The 17429-nt window shown below is 40.2% G+C and overlaps 2 non-coding genes across 2 annotated transcripts; one reads left to right on the top strand and one right to left on the bottom strand.

Annotated features, from left to right (window-relative positions):
* The first annotated feature begins 4349 nt into the window (after positions 1-4349).
* LOC114495805 lies at positions 4350-4453 on the top strand. Its single transcript, XR_003684476.1, has one exon. It is a non-coding gene; the product is annotated as a U6 spliceosomal RNA (small nuclear RNA).
* A 9600-nt stretch (positions 4454-14053) lies between these two features.
* On the bottom strand, positions 14054-14157 carry LOC114495804. Its single transcript, XR_003684475.1, has one exon. It is a non-coding gene; the product is annotated as a U6 spliceosomal RNA (small nuclear RNA).
* Between the last annotated feature and the right edge of the window lie 3272 nt (positions 14158-17429).

Below are 17429 nucleotides of genomic sequence, written 5' to 3'. Positions count from 1 at the left end.
AACCTTACCATATCCACACACAGACACTCACATTCCATCGCAGAAGCACCTGGGAAGGTCATACCCAGCGGCTTTCTAGTCACCTATCACAAACTTGGCTACAATGAGAGAGTTGGAGAGGTCAGGTTGCAGAGAGCTACTCCACCTCCTTTCCCTTTTCAGGTAGTTTAACCCCCTGGGAACCTTTGATCTGACTACCAGCAAACACACACTCCCATATTTTGTACTCTTAGGTATAGGTTTCAGAAAGGGAGGGGCCTGCTACCCACAAAACAAAATGACCCTTTTCAAAACAGCCCATTCAGCCTGCCTTCTGGCCTGTTACACGAGGGAAGGGCATCCCCTCCCTGCACCTCTCACCCCTCCACTCGCCAGGCTCGCTCGTAGCCTTTGAAGAGGCCAACGCCAAAGCAGCAACGCTGGAATACAGGTGCGGCGAGCTGTTCTGCCTTGAGAGTCATGTACACTCATCCCCCCAAATTGGCAAGATCCAGATCTGTGCTCCTTTCAGACACTTTCTAATCCAAGAAAAGCACCTACAACACCTGTGACTTGAGCACTTGGACAGGAATGAAAAACACATGCAGTCACTACTAGCAGGCCTCCTTCTCAAGTGATTAAAAGAAATAACTAACTGATTTTGCCTAGAGAATGGTCTGGAAATCGATTACTCTAACTACAAAATAAGAAAAATAGTGCCCTGGCCAGGTGTCTCAGTTAGAGCATTACCCCATACACCAAAAGGCTGTAGGTTCGATCCCTGGTCAGGGCACATACCTAGGTTGCAGTTTCCATCCCCAGCTGGGCCACATACAGGAGGCAACTGATCAGTGTTTCTGATCAATGTTTCTCTCACACTGGTCTTTCTCTGTCTGTCTGTCTGTCTGTCTGTCTGTCTTCCTTTCTCTCTAAAATCAACAAACATATCCTCAAGTGAAGATAAAATATAAGAAAAATAGTAACAAAGATGAGAGCCAGAAGTATGTTACTGGTATAAAAGAAAAGAAATGCAACAGCTAAAAATAATATTTTAAGCTTTTTTAAAAGCTTATTTTTAAAATAATGATTTAAAGCTTTAAAAAAATAAACTATTTTTAAAAAATAATTTTTAAGCGCAGTATGCTTAATACTAATAAAACATTATGTCAACGATATCTCAATTAAAAAATATCTAAGGATAATATCTAAGAAACAAGGTAGAGACATAATTTCTAGAAAATCAGGACTGAGCAAAACAGGGTGGGTAAATTCCATGAAACTAGCAGATTACAGCCAGGGCGCACTTAGCACCCAATAAACCTGCAGTCTGGGGGGGGGGGGTGTTGTTTTTTATTAAAAGGTGCAGTGGTATACAGAAGCCTCCCCCTTCCTTCTAATCAACTCTTTCCCTTCCTTTTTTGTCCTGAGATAGTTAAGTAGGTTGTTTTAAAACTTCCGGATTGTAGGAACATGATACATGGTGGTTAGCTCCTGATGGCTTGCAAAGGAAGAGCCTACTTTGCGTTTACTGTCCTAATGCCCCCTTTCACTCTCAAAAGTGTCCTGCTTATGGACAACAAATTGTATGGCCACTCTACTCACAATATGCATGTATATGTATGATGCGTTAATGACTAAATGAGCAATTATCTTTGATTCTAACTGTGTTTCTATGTGTATCTTTAAAGGAATTCTGACTAGGCATAATCTCAGTCTTTACTACACTTGAAGTAAACAAACTAACACAAAAAGGCAGAGAAGGAAAGATAACCACAAACTTACACTAATAATTATAATAAAGTAAAAACTCTCAAACACTGTAAGACACAATTCTGCTGAAGGCTCCAAAGTGAATAACTAATCCTGTTTTGGGGTGTTTTTTTTTTCTGTTAGCCACACACAGCTGGAGGAATCTGGCTAGGTAAAGCTCAAAACAGAAAATGGACCAGAAGTTGAGAAAAACCAGGAGTATGAACCAGAAACTGTATTCTCCATAGGTATATACAGAAGAATCTAGGGCCAATTTGTTATAAAGTATAGAATGGAATGAAGTGAATGCTGTAAGCATCACTTCTTCAAGTGGACAGAGGCAATGATGTGAGAAAAACCTCAAAATATTTATGAAATTATTATGTAAATTCATATTTGACAAGGATAATACAAATACTTTCTAAGATGGTATAGAGTAGAACCCATTTTGGAAAAACCCTAGACATTGTGCTGCTTTTTGATATTAAAATTCATTTGCCTTACTAGATGCCTCAAGGGTGAAAGAATTCAAAATAAACTTCCAATAAAACAAAACTTTGTCAATCCCATTTTAATCCCTCTCCCAAATAAACATGTTATGAAATCACTTGTCATCAACAGACGAGATTATCTAACCATTTCCCTGCAGCTCAACAAGATAAATGTTTCTAAGCAATTCTCTCTGAAGTTAAACATTAAATTAAAAAATTAAAACACTGCTAAGAAACATGTGATGACCTAAAGGCATTTTAAGAGCAGCGGAGGTTAGAAGGGCAGCTCTCAAATAACACCCATTGTTTGAACCCTACTTAATGACAAAAGGAGAAAAGAAGGCGATTACCTGGTCTTACCTCTGCATCTCAATTCAAATGCTACTTAAGAATAACAGCCCTCATTTCCCCCCACAACCAAGCGCTCTTCAGCTTAGTCAAACTTTGGTTTTTTAAAAACTAAATTAACCTTTCCAAATCTGTTCTTGTGCCAAGATTCTTGACAGCTAAATTCAGCAGCAAATTCGAAGTTAGGTTAGTATCAACTACAAAATGCATTTCAATGAAGATTTAAAAATTAAATAGCAAAAACATTAAATATTTCCAGCTTGAAATTCCACAAAAAGTTATCTGTGGGTATTAGCACCCCCAAATGTTTTATAATCTATTTTCCACTTTGTAAAAAGTGCTATGTACTGGCCCTAAAATCCATATGGAAGAGTAATCAAGACGATTTTGCAGGATGCAGTTGGGGAACTTATCCTGCAGATATCAAGACAAAACAATTTTCTTCACTGCTGTGGCACAAAGAAAAATAGGCCAATGAAAAGAAAAGAGACACACACACACGGATGGATGAATCTCATGTATTATGGAAGTGGCATTTTAAACATACAAGGATAGGCTATTCAATAAATGGCTTATTAGGTAATCCATTTGTGAGGGAAAATAGATTTCTACTTCATACTAGATATAAAAATACATTTTAGATAGATTAAAACCAAAGCAAAGTCTATGAACTGAGAAGAAAATATGGGAAAATATACTCATGACTTCAGGCTAAAGAAGAATTTCTTAAAAGGCGAATGCACAGATTCTTAAATAGATTTTTATCTTTTATTTAATATTTTTATATTAAAAATAAAACTCTCAATTATATGTAGAATCTTTAAAGGCACCTAATTACTTTTAGGCGTACAACTTACAGGTACAGGGAAACAAACAGGTGGTTGCCAGAGGGAAGGCTGGGTGATAGGCAGATGGGTTAAGGTAGTCAAAGGTACAAACTCCCCATTATAAGAGAAATAAGCCCTGGGGATACAATGTATAGCATGGTGACTACAATGAACAATACTGTATTATATATAGGAAAGCTGCTAGAGAGTAAATATTAAAAGTCCTTATCATAAGAAAAGAATAAAAGTAATTATGTGTGGTGATGTTAACTAAATTTACTGTGGTAATCATTTCATTATATATGAAATCACTCTGTTGTACACCTAAAAGTAATACAGAATTATATGTCAATTATATCTCAGTTGAAAACAAAGTAAAATAAAACATGCATTTTGGAAGACATCATAAACAATACCTGGCTAAGCTACAGATCAGGAACACATTTTTACAGCAAACATAACCAATAAGGAATTAAGAGCCGAAATAGAAGAAGAATGAAAATTAGTAAGAAAAATGAACCATTCATAATAAAAAAACAAGCAAAATATAAAAACAAACAATTTAAAGCAAAGGAAAGCCGGGTGTTTAACAATGAAAAGACCTCAGTCTCACCAGCAGTTAGGAAAATGTAATTTGAAACACTGATGAGTTACCACTGTATACCCTTCTGAAGTGGGAAAATATTTGAAAGTTTGACCTTATTGAGCATTGGTGACAAAATAGTTACAACAGGAACTCTCATATATGTTAGTAGCAACATAAATTGGTGCAACCATTTGAGAAAGCAATTTAATGATATTTATCAAAGCTGAAAATATGAATAGCCTATGATCCTACAAGTCTATTTCTATGTAGCACTCTAGAGAGACAATTAACCTGTGCACAAGGAGATATGTATGAAAACTTAACAGCAGCACCATCAGAAATAGCAAACATTACAAAATAGATAAACTAGTGCTCGCTTCGGCAGCACATACACTAAAACTGGAACAATGTGAAGGTTAGCACAGCCCCTGTGTAAGGATGGCACACCAACTCATAACGCATTCCATATTTAAAACAATTAAAAAGCAAAGAACCCTCTCAAAAATAACCCAAAATAGATAAATTAATGGTGGTATGTCCATGAATAGAATTCTACAGCATTGATAATGTAACAGACCAAAGCCACATTTATCAATGTGAGTGAATCTCAACCCTCCCCCCCACAAAACCCACACATATTGTTTAGTTAAAAAGGACACATGTACACAGCCTGATACTTATTTGACAGATATTTAAATAGGCAAAATATAACTATGAGTACATACAAATATAGTAAGTCTAAAACCCACAGATGGGAACAGCCTTCATTAGGGAGAGAGAAAAGGAGATGGAAAGAGTACTCAAGAGGTTTTAACATAAAAAATGTATTTATTTATAAAAGCAGGAGCAACAATGTCTTTGATATGCCTTGGAGATAGGTACATGGAGATAAGTATGTTGGAGATAGGCGTTGGTTATATTATTACTCTGTATACTTTTTGGTATAGCCCACGTCTGTAAGTAATTAAAGGTTATACATTTGACCCTACCTTAAAAAATGACATAGATTAAAACAAAATACTCTGAAACTCCAGGATTTAAGCTGAATATTTTCCCAAATATTTCCCTCAATTCCCCAAATTTAATTGTTGGGGAAATCAAGGCACTGGGCTAAGTAACTGTGAAGACCGCACAGCTCATTGGTAAACACTGGATCCAAGTCTATTCTGTGCTCATGGCCCTGAGCTAGCGCCACATTACTGGAGGGCAAGAGATGGGAAGGCCTGCTTTGGTGCACTGGAGTCTGTCACACAGTGAATACAAGGCAAGCACACAGAAGTACCAATAGAGCCCTGACTGATTTGGCTCTGTGGGTTGGGTGTCGTCCCACAAAGCAAAAGTTGCTGGTTCATTTCCTGTCAGGGCACATGCCTGGGTTTCCAGCCAGGTTCCTGGCTAGGACTGTGTGAGAGACAACTGATTCTCTCCCACATCAATGTGTCTCTCCCTCTTTCTCTCTCTCTTCCTCTCTCTCTAATAATAAATAAATAAAATCTTTTTAAAAAGTATCCATATAATGAAGTCATAGAAGGGCTGCCACTGACTGAATAAAAGATTTCATAGTATCAAGTCTGCTTTGGACCATTAGGAGCAGATAATATTTTGATGAGCGGAGTTGGGGAGAAGGATCTAAATGCAAAAAGTTGGAAATGGAGAAGCCAGTGGAAGGCCACTGGGTCTGTTGCAGACTTGGGACACACATTCTCTCTGGGTCCAAGGTCCAGGGCTCCCACTCACCACTGACCAGAAACTTTCAGAAGCTAGAGAGTTTATGTGTCACTTTTGTATACAAATTTTGTTCTAATTGATCACAATATATTTTCTAAATTTGGTTGAAAAAGTAAACACGTATATATTTTTAAAGCCCAATATGAAACCGTAGCCAGGTTGATTTGTAACAACCCAATAAGGGAAGATGGATGATACCAGCCCAGCAGAGGCAGAATCATAAATGATAGTAAGCTTCCATTTGATGACAAAATATGTGAGGAGAAGGAATGAAGTACTGTGAAAATCTGGGAATTAATGTCATTTAATTTTAAACCAGGCGAACTGGCTTTCTTGCTTTTTACTCATGAAAAGATAGAGACCCCAAATCCTGGAGTAAGAATCTGGAGGGGTAAGAATCTAAATAATGTAAAATTAACTTTCAAAGGTACAGAGGGAAACTACTCCACGTATCCATCTGACACATGAGTTTATTAATGCTCTAAACTTTTATCAACCAAAATGTTGCATCTTTTAGATTAATTTATGTTGGGGACAGAAAATATTATCAAATAGAAGGTACTCTAAAAAGTTTTTTAAAGTATGTCTCTCCTCATGTTTAAAGTACCTTTTTAACAAAAAAAAAAGAAAAAAGGTTAATATTTAACTTCTAACTTCCAGTTTGATGGATTCAAAATCCAAGTCACAGATATTTCAAGTGTGAAATGCTATGAGAGGCAGCAATGTTCATCTGTAACAACAGACTTGTTAGAAAACCACAACCGGATACAAATTAAATTTATTAAAAAATACTTAAAATTCATATATCTAAAGTTCTTGCACTTCATAATTACATATATAAATGTAAATAGAAACTGACCAAAGCATACACAGGTTTTTAAAAAATTGGTTGTTTTTAGAGAGAAAGAGAATGAAAAACATCAATTTACTATCCCACTTATTTATGCATTCATTGGTTGATTCTCATACATGTCCTGACCCGGGATTGAACCTACAACCTAGGCCCATCAGGTTGACACTCTAACCAACTGAGCTACCTGACCAGGGCCACATGCAGTTTTCTAATAAAATATTTCTAAATTCTGAACAATCAGTTTATTTTTTAATTGTGCCTTAGCATCCAGTACCATTTTACTAAGTGAATTAGTTGTAAAACATTAACTCTCATTTGTCAGATGTGAATAAATACTACACTCAATGATCTTTTCTTTAAGCAATGATTCTCACCATCACTAAAGTTTTATGTTTCAATTAAAAGAGACACATATTTTTCTTCTGCAATGGTAATGTTTGACACACATGCTTTTGTTTATATATGTATTATCTATAGATTGCATTAGAATTCATAGAACCATATTTAAATTTTCACTAGGGAAAACCCTACAACATACTTTACTCAGGCAACTGTTGAAAACTATTCTGGTTAGGTACACAGCCTTCCACTGCTTACACAAGCAACTCTGTTTACAGAACTACTTATTTATTTGTTTATTAGAACTACTCAAATGTATGAGCAAATGTGGTTAAAATCTTGAAAGAAAAATCTCCTGGGAATAAAGGTACATTTTTGAAGTGCAAGAAACCAACATATTTAACTGCCCATCAATAAAACTGGGTACTGAAATTAATGGTTTGGATCCTTTTTTCAATATATACTTGTGCAAGCTCTCCTCCAAATATCCATTGTAAAGCCCAGAGATCTCTCCTTTTAATTATTTCCTAGTAATTTGTAATGCTTCCAATTATTTTATTATTTGCAATAGGTAAAAAATACTTCAAAATCCCTTTATAAATATGGGGAGTGCTAGTTTTCTAAGGACAACCTCTCCAACCTACTTCCATTAAAAAAGCCTTGTAAATGCACTGATACCAGCACTTAGGGAAACTTTAGTCCTACATGCAGTATCCTCACCTCTAAGCAGTTAAGGGGACAAGACTGGACTGTTTCCCAAATACAATGAGACTCTTAATCAAGTGCAATTGAGAAATGTCATTAGCTTTAAAAAAAACAAATAAGTAATTTTGTTTAGAAAGGATTAAAATTGTACTATCAATTGAGCAATTATCCTAGTATTAAAAAAGAGAACTGAGAGAAATGATTTGTAAAAAAATTATAATGCCTGCCTATACTTTCAGGCTTTGCATGATTACATGGCAGAGCTCACAAACAATTTAGACAGGCAGGAGAAATTACTTAGAACAAACTTTAATATTTCTATTAAAAGAAATGTGACTGGGGCTACATCCCTGTACCTTATGAGTATTCGTGAGGCATTTTTATCTGTAAACACTGAATTCCTTGTCTTCCACTTCACACCCTGTCCCTTGTAGTATTTGCTCAATTCAAATTAGGTTGCTCATCAAGATTTTTACTGCTCAGAATGCTCCAGCAGCCCCATTAGGTGTGCAGAGTGAAAGTATAGAGCAGAGCAGCTAAGTGAAGGAATCACAGTAATGGGAGATGAGAAATTAGCAGTAGTGTTTGCAAGGCCAGCATTTGTTTTCTTGTTTACTTCAGAGGAGAAACCCACATCTTGTCGATGTGACTCTAACACAGGAGCCAGTCTACTGTTTGGCAGAAACAATATTTAATTTGTGTCCGAACCACAGGACTTTAGTCCCCTGTCCTTCAAAATGAGTTGACAGTATTAGCCCTATGTCCCCTTCAAAGATGTTATCACTATAAAGTAAGATGTACTTATGAACCCAAAGACTGAAATAGACAGGATACATTTGAGTATCATTGGGAAGATACAGACTTCACTGTGCAATATTCTCTTGGTGTTTACTTTTTTAAAACTTTTATTTTTAAGAGCCATGAATATCTACTAAAGGATAGTAAGTTGTATTGCACAGAAGTTGACGTTTGTTTAAAACCAAATAGATTTCAAAACATGGCATGCATTAAAATACAGTCTACCACAAGGTTTGTTTGTTTGTTTGTTTGTTGTTTTTGTTTTTTTGGTCAGGGAGGAGTTGACTGTTACAGAAAACATGTTAACTTTCTGTTTCTTTCCAAGGCTTAGGAAAAAGGAAATTTGCAATGACAAATCTTTAATATACCACATAGTTTAGTAGGCATGATACCATAAGAATTAAGAACTGGATATATTTGGACATCTCATTAATAATTGTTCTTAATGTTGTATATCAATAGAAATGATCAATCATTAATCAACTTTCACTTCACTATGTAGAACACCAGTGGTGATCACATTTATATGACAACTATAGAGATTTTGATCTTTTTGCTCATCAGTGTACAAGTTTTGCAACATTCATGCAGATTAAATCATGAGTACTTAAAATTGTATTTAGATGAACAGCTGCTTAAGCATACTCTTTATAACACGTTAGGTTATGAGAAAAAGAAATGTGTGATCTGGTGAGGACCATGAGGTATTTTAAGAATTTCACTCTGTCTTGCTGACTTTTTAAAATCAGGAAATATTTTAAAAGTATAATTTCCTACTATGTTTTTGGTCAGAAAGAAATCAAGTTTAAGAAGAGGTATTGGACTGAGGAAGGAGAGGAGCCATATTCTACCAAAGCCTTTTTCAACATAGAGCAAGGAAATGGTGTCACTACAAGACTCTGACACGGTTATGTTTCCCTTTGTTTTTGCACCACAGTGTTTAAGAATATTACATTTTAACTTCAGGCCTTATAAACTATATGTTCCCTAAAATTAATTCAACTTACTATCTTGGACCAGATTTTATGGCTTACTACCTGCGTTAGAAACTCACTGTGTCTCCCAGTTCTAGTGGGACCAATTCTAGTAGGCTGACTTGTTTTTAAAAGCCAAATTCAAAGGGAGATGTAATACTGTGAAAATAACCAAATACTTTTCTCCACAAGGCTTTCAGTGGAAGGAGAGCTTCTCACACCATCTGTACCGTGCATCTATGGCACGTTTCACTATTCTTCCCACTTGTGCTTTTCCTATTGCATTACAGCTAAAGGTTTTACTCAACAATTCTCTTCTGAAACTCTCTTCCTCTGTCTCAGACAGCGGTCGTGTCAGCAGTGACTGCTCAGCCAAAACACCTTCGAGTCAGACTTTTTCCTTCTTCTCCCCTCCTTCCATGTTGAAGTTTTGTTATTCGTTTCTACGTACATCAAAACGTACATCAAACATAAAAAGAATTTTTTTTTCCTGGAAGGCTCTGCTAAAAAGAAACGGAAAAAAGAAACAAAACCACCGAGGCCGTCCTCCGGAGCGCCCGAGCGGCCGAGTTAACAAGCCCGGCCGGGATGTCGATGGGAGAGGCCGTCGGTGGTTCGCTGACCACGGGGAGAGCCTGACCACGCGGGGTGGGTTGCCCTAGGCGGCACCTGCCCAGACCCTCTTCCGCCCAAGCCTAACCTACAGGTTTGCCGTGAAGCGTAAAGAAAGTGGGGGGCGAAGGTGGAGGAAGGGGCATGAGTCTGGGCGAGAAGCTCGCACGGTCACTCCGCAGCGCTGGAGTCTGACGCGGGTCTCGGACGCCGGGAAGGGGGCAGCGCACGGCTGCTGGGGAGTTGGGCGGTGTGCGCCGCGGGAGAAAAGGCGCTCTCTAATCCTCTCGACAGGGGCCCCCTTCGCTCCCGATCCGAAAGTTCAAGCCGAGGTCTGCGGAGGCTCCGGTGAGCGGCCCACTGTCACCCCACGGCAGCAGAAGGCGCGACCCCCCGGGGCCCCGGCGCGGGGGCGGCGGCGGGAGAGCCTCCCCCACGCAGCCTCAGGCTGGCGCGCAGAACTTTCTCGTATAGTTTCTACACCCGCGGTCTGCACGGCGGAATCTGGTCCAAGAAAGCTGCACTCAGGAAGTTCCGAGCAAAGCCTGATGCTTGTGACCGCAGGGGCATCCGGGCAAGGACTTCTCGGCACGCTCGCGCCGCACGACACCCCTCTCCCGGAACGCGCGCACCTCGAGACTCAGCGGCTAATTCTAAACCCCACTCTAGAGTCCTCTCGACCTGGTATCAGGACCCTAATCCTTTCCTTTTCATTTCGTCCAAACGAACACCACACTTTGGTAATTCCCATTCCCTTCCCCCTTCCCTTTGGGGATGGTGGTGGCGACTTGAAAGAAAGGAACTCTAGCTCCGAGAAAAAAGTGTGTGAGCGAGGAGCGATCTGAGCCGTTTCACACGCCCCAGCCTATCTTCCAGCGGAAGCGTTGCTGCAGTTTTTTTTTTTTTTTTAATTACGCAATTTAGGCTAATGAACTCCATTCGAGAGCCGCTAGTAGCCTACACACTGAACTTGGTAGAATTTGCTGTGGAACTTATTTCTTCGGCCATCTCCCCGGATCCCTCCAGGGCGACGTCTTACCTCGACCCCCCGGTCTCCTACGACGCCTCCCGCGGAGGATCCACTGCGCGCGGCGTCCACCTCCCACCACCCGGCCGCCGAGGGCCTCGCGTGTCCCCGGCGCCGCTCGGGCTCCTCGCCCCCTCCACATGGTCCCAGCGCCTTTTAAAACTTTGGGAGCAGATTTTCGGAGACTGGACAGCAGTAAACTCCTGCTGCCCTACTTCAGTTAACGTTGACATCCTCTCTTCCCTTCACATTTCATGCATTCGGGAAATACACAAAGTTAACATTCCCAAAATAAGGAGTGTCCAACTCTGCGTTTCATTTCCCCTTGCAGGTTGGTGACACAGAATTCGTAACGACCCACCACCCTAACGTCCCTGCTTCTACCCCGTTTTAAAATATAGGATAATTAATGCCACACGGAGAGGAACTATCAGCATAGCCCCTGTATACAGGTTAAGCAACAGCAGAGCCCAAAATCATCACTTATTACTGTCCCTAGACCTGGGCCTGATTCACATCACTGAAATCCTAGCTCATATATATATATATATTACCCGTAGCCTTGATTTTCTGAAAAAATCTACTTACTAAAATCTCAAAAATAAAGTTTTGAAGATTTTCTACGTTACCCTCCTCCTTGCAATCATAACCCACACACCTGCTCAGCTCAGCCCACTCCAGAAAACGTCCAGCAGGAAACCCAGCTATCTTCCAAGCGGCATCTTCTCTGCTTGCCTAAATAAACCTAGAAAACAAGAAACTTCAGTGAATGCAAACTAAGCCTTCCCGGGGAGAAACGACAACACAGCTACAATCAGTCTCTGATTACACAAACATACCTAGGGGCAGGTTGGAGTGTGAAGGAGGGCTTTGGGGGGTGGAGTTGGGGGTAGCCTACCCAGAGATGGATTAAACTAGTTGACCTATTGTTACCGAGTTTAGGAAAGCTAGGGTTCCCCACCTCCCTTTGGTGGATATTGAGGGTAGAAACCCAGAAGCGACAGTTAAGCCTCCCAGATGTCTTTGAAAGGGCAAAACTTGATCTAAGTTAGGACTTTGGTTCTTTTAAATTGATTAAGATGCTGAATTAAGCATAAAGACTCCACTGCGGGGGGAGGGTGGGTAAAAAATCAGTCATTTGAAATATTGTAAAAGCAGGACTGACACCTGCATCTATCTGTTCTGCTTTCCAGGGGCTCACGGGCCTCCCTCTATCAAATTGGGAAAGGTGGCCGACGGCGGGACTCTCCGGTTTGGGGCCCAAAGTCTTCGGGCTCCCTCTAATCACCGCTTTGGACTTCTGCTTTGGAGGAAGGAGGCGCACAACCCTAGCACCCTCTCCAGCAAACAAACCAAAGAGAACTGAGGCCCGGATCCTTCCTGGGCCCACCTGGAGACACACCTAAAAGGAAAGGCTCTTTCCCGCCCAGTTTGTGGGTAGGGGCTGATGAAAGTGATTATGCACAACGCCCAAGCGCCCCAAAGCTAGGGACGACCGACTCTCGCAGTCTACAGGCAATGGGGATCTGAGGAGGAAGGAGGTGCAAAGCTCTCTTTTCCTCGGCGTTTCGGCGCTAACAGCTCAAATGACAACTTTCATTGACATAGAAGAGCTTCCCAGGCCGGGTCTCCGCGCGGTGCACTGCGCCGCGGGGATTCGGCGGCCTGGCGTCACGTGACGAGAGCAACGTCATCCCGCCCCGCCCCGCCCCGCCCTGGTGCCAGGCGCGCGCTGCGCGCCAGCTGCGGAGTCTCGCGCCCACTTTCACTTTCTGCTCTAGAGGTTCGCAGTGGAGCGTTAGCGTGCGTTTAAAAACCATGAATAAATAAAAAAGGATTCTGAGGTGACCAGTACAGAAGGGGGGAGTCGTGAAGAAATGAGTTGCACGTGCTTAGGGTGAGGGGCTGATCCCCGGCTGACTCTTTGGGAAGGAGAGGATCTGGGAGTCGCGTGTGGGTGTTCCCAGCTTCGCCAGTGTGAAACTGAGCCTGCGGGTCACAAAACGTTCTGGGAATTAAGAGAGCGGCGAGGGTCGCAATCAAAAGGAGAAAGCTCAGTGTTTCACCTTCTGAGCGCTGGCTTGGTAATTTGATTTTGAGGAGGAAAGTTCTCCATGTAGTTTATCAGGTTACAGTCAGTAAAGGGCGACCAAAGCTAGCTGGTGCAACCCAGGAAACAGCGCCAGGCGCAGCGAACAAGGCCCTCCGTGTGCCTGGACGCTTACATTCTGTTATTACTTATTCATTGTCACGGCTGGTTACTGGCTGCCCATCCAGTTCAAACATTCTCCTGGCAGTCCTCAGAAAATATTTCAGGGTATTAAAAACAGTTATTACCAACACTGTGGAGACGGTTCTCAAATCAAGTAACACAGGTTTAGCCTATTCATTTGTTTGTTTATTTATATAACAAAGTTATACATTTTACGTTTTTTTAAAAGTGTTTGACCTGCTAGATTCTGGGTGTAGTAGCAACCTGTGAACCAGTCAGACTGTCTGTCTCACTTGCAGTGCAGGCATGGTGCCCATATGTATGTTAACAGGTCAAGGTAAGTTGCAACACTTTTGATTTTAGAAAGAAAAGAAATTTCCCCCCTCTTTTACAAGATGTCTCCACCACTTGATAGCAAAGTGACCTTTAGCAAATTGCTCAACTATCTAAGCCCTGTATTGTTTCTCTCTATTTCCTTCAAAGGGCAGAGGAAACCAAGTAAAAAGCTTGGACGATTGCCTAGCACAGTGCCTAGGAAAAAGTAAATGCTCAATAAATCATTACTATTATTATTGAAATGAAGCAATTTACACTTCTTTCTACTTGTAATTTTATTATTTTTTAAGGTTTATGAAGGAAATGCAAGTTGACACATTAGCACACATATCCAGGTGTAACACAACTTCATTTCCATTTCACAGATTGCCTTACACGAATATTTTTATGGTGAAAAGTCACAGGTTTGCTAGAGTGCCACACTGTGTGCTGTGACTTATCTCTTCTGAACTAATGAAAATGCGTGAGGACAGGGTGAGGGGCGCTGCACAAAATATGGACTGCTTCACAGATTTGTGTCATCCTTGCTCAGGGGCCACGTAATCGTCTCTGTGTTGTTCCAGTTTTAGTGTATATGTTGCTGTAGTGAGCATGGCTACTTGTAATTTTAAGTGACAGGGTAGTCTTGTCTTTACTTCCGTGCTTTATATAGAGGTTTGATGAGAAAGAAAGTGAAGCTCATACAGCACTTTGCTTCAACCCTGTGTTGTGATAGTGACTTCCACGAACTAATTGCATACCATTTCAAAAGTATTTACTTACATTTGCTTTGAATACATAATACTGCCTTTGAATTTAACTTTCCCTTTATACTTTTATAAAATGAAAGGGTATGTTCTTTGTATTTTATCACTAGTTATTTCACAACCAAACATGGTAACTTTTTTGGTGGGGGGAGAGATTATGATTTTTTTCCTGGGCAGTTAGCCAAAAATCTAACAAAAGTGAAGTCTGAAGCAAGAATCAATACATAACCCCCCCCATCACATTCTTTTTGCTTTGGAGAGGGAGGGAATTAAATACAGGGTGGTGAAAAGTAGGTTTACAGCTGTTCATCAGGAAAATAATACAAGAATAAACTCTGTTTTGCGTACTCACAACTGTAAACCTACTTTTGCAGGAATATGAAATTTGCAATTAAGAGACGTAGCTGTGTTTTAATTCCTGCTGTTTTGGGAAGTAAATTTGGATGTTTGGAATGAAAGTTGTTTTCCCTTTAAAGTAATGTAATTATCACTAGGTAGAAAGAATATCTCCAGTTTAAACATCTCTCCTGAGCTCCAAATTTCCTCTTCCACAAGTGATACTGGGTCCACTACACAGGACTATATATGGAGCCAAACTCATCACCTCCTCTGCCCCTCTCCTAACATTCTAGACTTTACTTCAACCTCTCAGTCACCCATATCACAAACTGGAGTCATTTTTGAGTCTTCTCTTTCTCCCTCTACTTTAAGTCAGTTGACAAATCCTAATTATCCCTCTGAAATGTCTCCTCCCTTTCTTTCCTATTTCTACTGCTCTAGTTTAGATCTTTCCTAACGTGGTCTCTGACTCATTTGCTACTGCTACAGCCTCTTAACTGTAAGGCTTTGCCATTATTCCCTTCAAATCCTTTCCCTGAATGACTTATCTAAAAAGCAGATCTGAACATGCCATTCATTCATAATGGCTTCCCCTTACTTGCCAGATAAAGATCTAAGTTCTTTACCAGAGCATTCAAAGCCTCTGAACATCTCTCCAGCTTTACCTCTCTCCATTTCCTTCCCTGACTTTACATTCCAGCCGCACTTCTTCATTCCTTGGACACTACTGTGTGCCAGCTACTGTCCTACATGCACCTTGGGGAACAAAACTGAAATCTTTCCCTGTGGAGCTTTATGGAAGGGGGTGGGTGCTGTCAGGAAACAACAAGCATAATAAATAAGCACATTTTATAGAATCTTTAATTTTAGATAGTCTGGTCAAGGTTAGCTTTATTAAAAGGTGGCATTGGAGCAAAGACATGAAAGGAGGTGAGACAGGGAGCTCCTTGGATGAAATGGAAAAAAATCTAGGCAGAGGGAGCAGCTGGTGCAAACCCTAACAGGGGAGTGTGTTTAGCACATCAAGTCAAGAAGTGAGCAGAGGGGGTAATAGGAGATGAGGTCAGAGAGAAAATGGTGTGTGAGTCTGCTTTTGGACAGGTTCTCATCAGCCATTGTAGTAAGTTGGGGACTTACATTGCATTAAATGGGAAGCCAACTGTAATGCTTGCAGTCATCCCCACACACCATAGTAGTTAGACCTTGTTAATCTATATGATCCCCTCTGTTTGGATTGCACCCCCCTCTTCAGCTATGTTGCTCCCCAAACTTTTTTATTGTTTCCGTTACTGCATTTGCCACATTACTTTTGAGACTTAGATCTTGAAGAAAGATTTTGGTTTATTCATCTTTGTATTCCCAGTGTTCATAGCAGGCATGCAAACATTCAATGAATGAGTGTTAATAATATTCATGTATAGTTTACCTACATATGTCAGATGTTTTATATGTTTATAAATTTCTACAACAACCTGCAAGGTAGGCTTTATTATACCTGTTCTACGGAGGAGGAAATGAGGTGCAGAGAAGTTAAGTAACATCCAAGGTCCCATTACTGGTAAATATCTGAACTGGGTGTCAAACTCAAATATCTGGCCAATTGTTATAATGCACTCTTGTCACTTGTGAGGCTTCCTCACTGGATTGAATGGAAGAGATGAAGGGAATTTATCTCTGGTTTTGTTTCTTGCACTTGGCTTTCCTGTTCTTAAAAAAAAAGTTGCTTATCAATTCTACTGTCTATTAATTAATTAAATATTTAATAAGTAACCTATTGTATGTCAGGCACTTGGAAAGCAATACCAAACAAAACAGATACAGTCTCTTCTCTTGTGCAATTCACACAATGGCAGGGAAGACTCATCACTGCATAAAAGCAAGGGCAATAATATGCAGCCAGTGCTTGGATGGAGAAGGGAAAAAGTACAGATGAGGAAAGTGTAGCAGCAGCTCCTGACCCAGCTCCCAGCCTGTAGAAAGCTATAGAATGAAAGCATATTTTCTGGAGGAAGGTAATTTCAAGTGGAATGTACCATTGACTTTAGGGACACTAACAATCAGACAATGGAGATATATGTCTAGCTGTGAAAAAAAGAATTTCTTATAGACTTGTATACAGTACTAGGTATTATATGAAAATCTAAAGAATCTTGTTTTATTCATTTTTTTCAACTTTGGCTAATATTAATGTTCCTTTCCCAAATCTGATTCCAATCTTTATTCTAAAGCATAAACTCTTAAACCTTTGTTTTAAAATTGTTATTTGTGTCCTGGCTGGTGTGGCTCAGTGGACTGAGTGCCGTCCTGGGAACCAAAGGGTTGCTGGTTGGATTCCCAGTCAGGGCACATGCCTGGGTTGTGGTCCAGGTCCCCAGTAGGGGGTATGAGAGAGGCAACCACACATTGATGTTTCTCTCCCTCTCTTTCTCCTTCCTTTTCCTTCTCTCTGAAAATAAATAAATACAATCTTTAAAAAATAAAATTGTTATTTGATGTTATTTGACCCATTCATTTGTAAAGGGATAGTGCAATGTGTGTTCTGGTAGTTAATAAATTCCAAAATTAGAAAATCAAATGGCTTTTTCAAACTATTTTGTTCCATTGGACATTGGTGGTATATTGCATCATTGGCTGGAGTTTGGTAACTTGTTACAGGACGCACATTTTTAAATTATGTTGGTGGGAATGCAATTTAATCTTTGCTTGGTTTTAATTACTGTTCATTGGAAGAAATAATCCAGGAAACCATGAAAGGTGGTGTGACTGAGACAGGAAGAAGC

This window comes from Phyllostomus discolor, chromosome 4 (assembly GCF_004126475.2).
Source record: "Phyllostomus discolor isolate MPI-MPIP mPhyDis1 chromosome 4, mPhyDis1.pri.v3, whole genome shotgun sequence".
Taxonomy (NCBI): domain Eukaryota; kingdom Metazoa; phylum Chordata; class Mammalia; order Chiroptera; family Phyllostomidae; genus Phyllostomus; species Phyllostomus discolor.
This window is presented reverse-complemented; position numbering and strand designations above follow the sequence as displayed.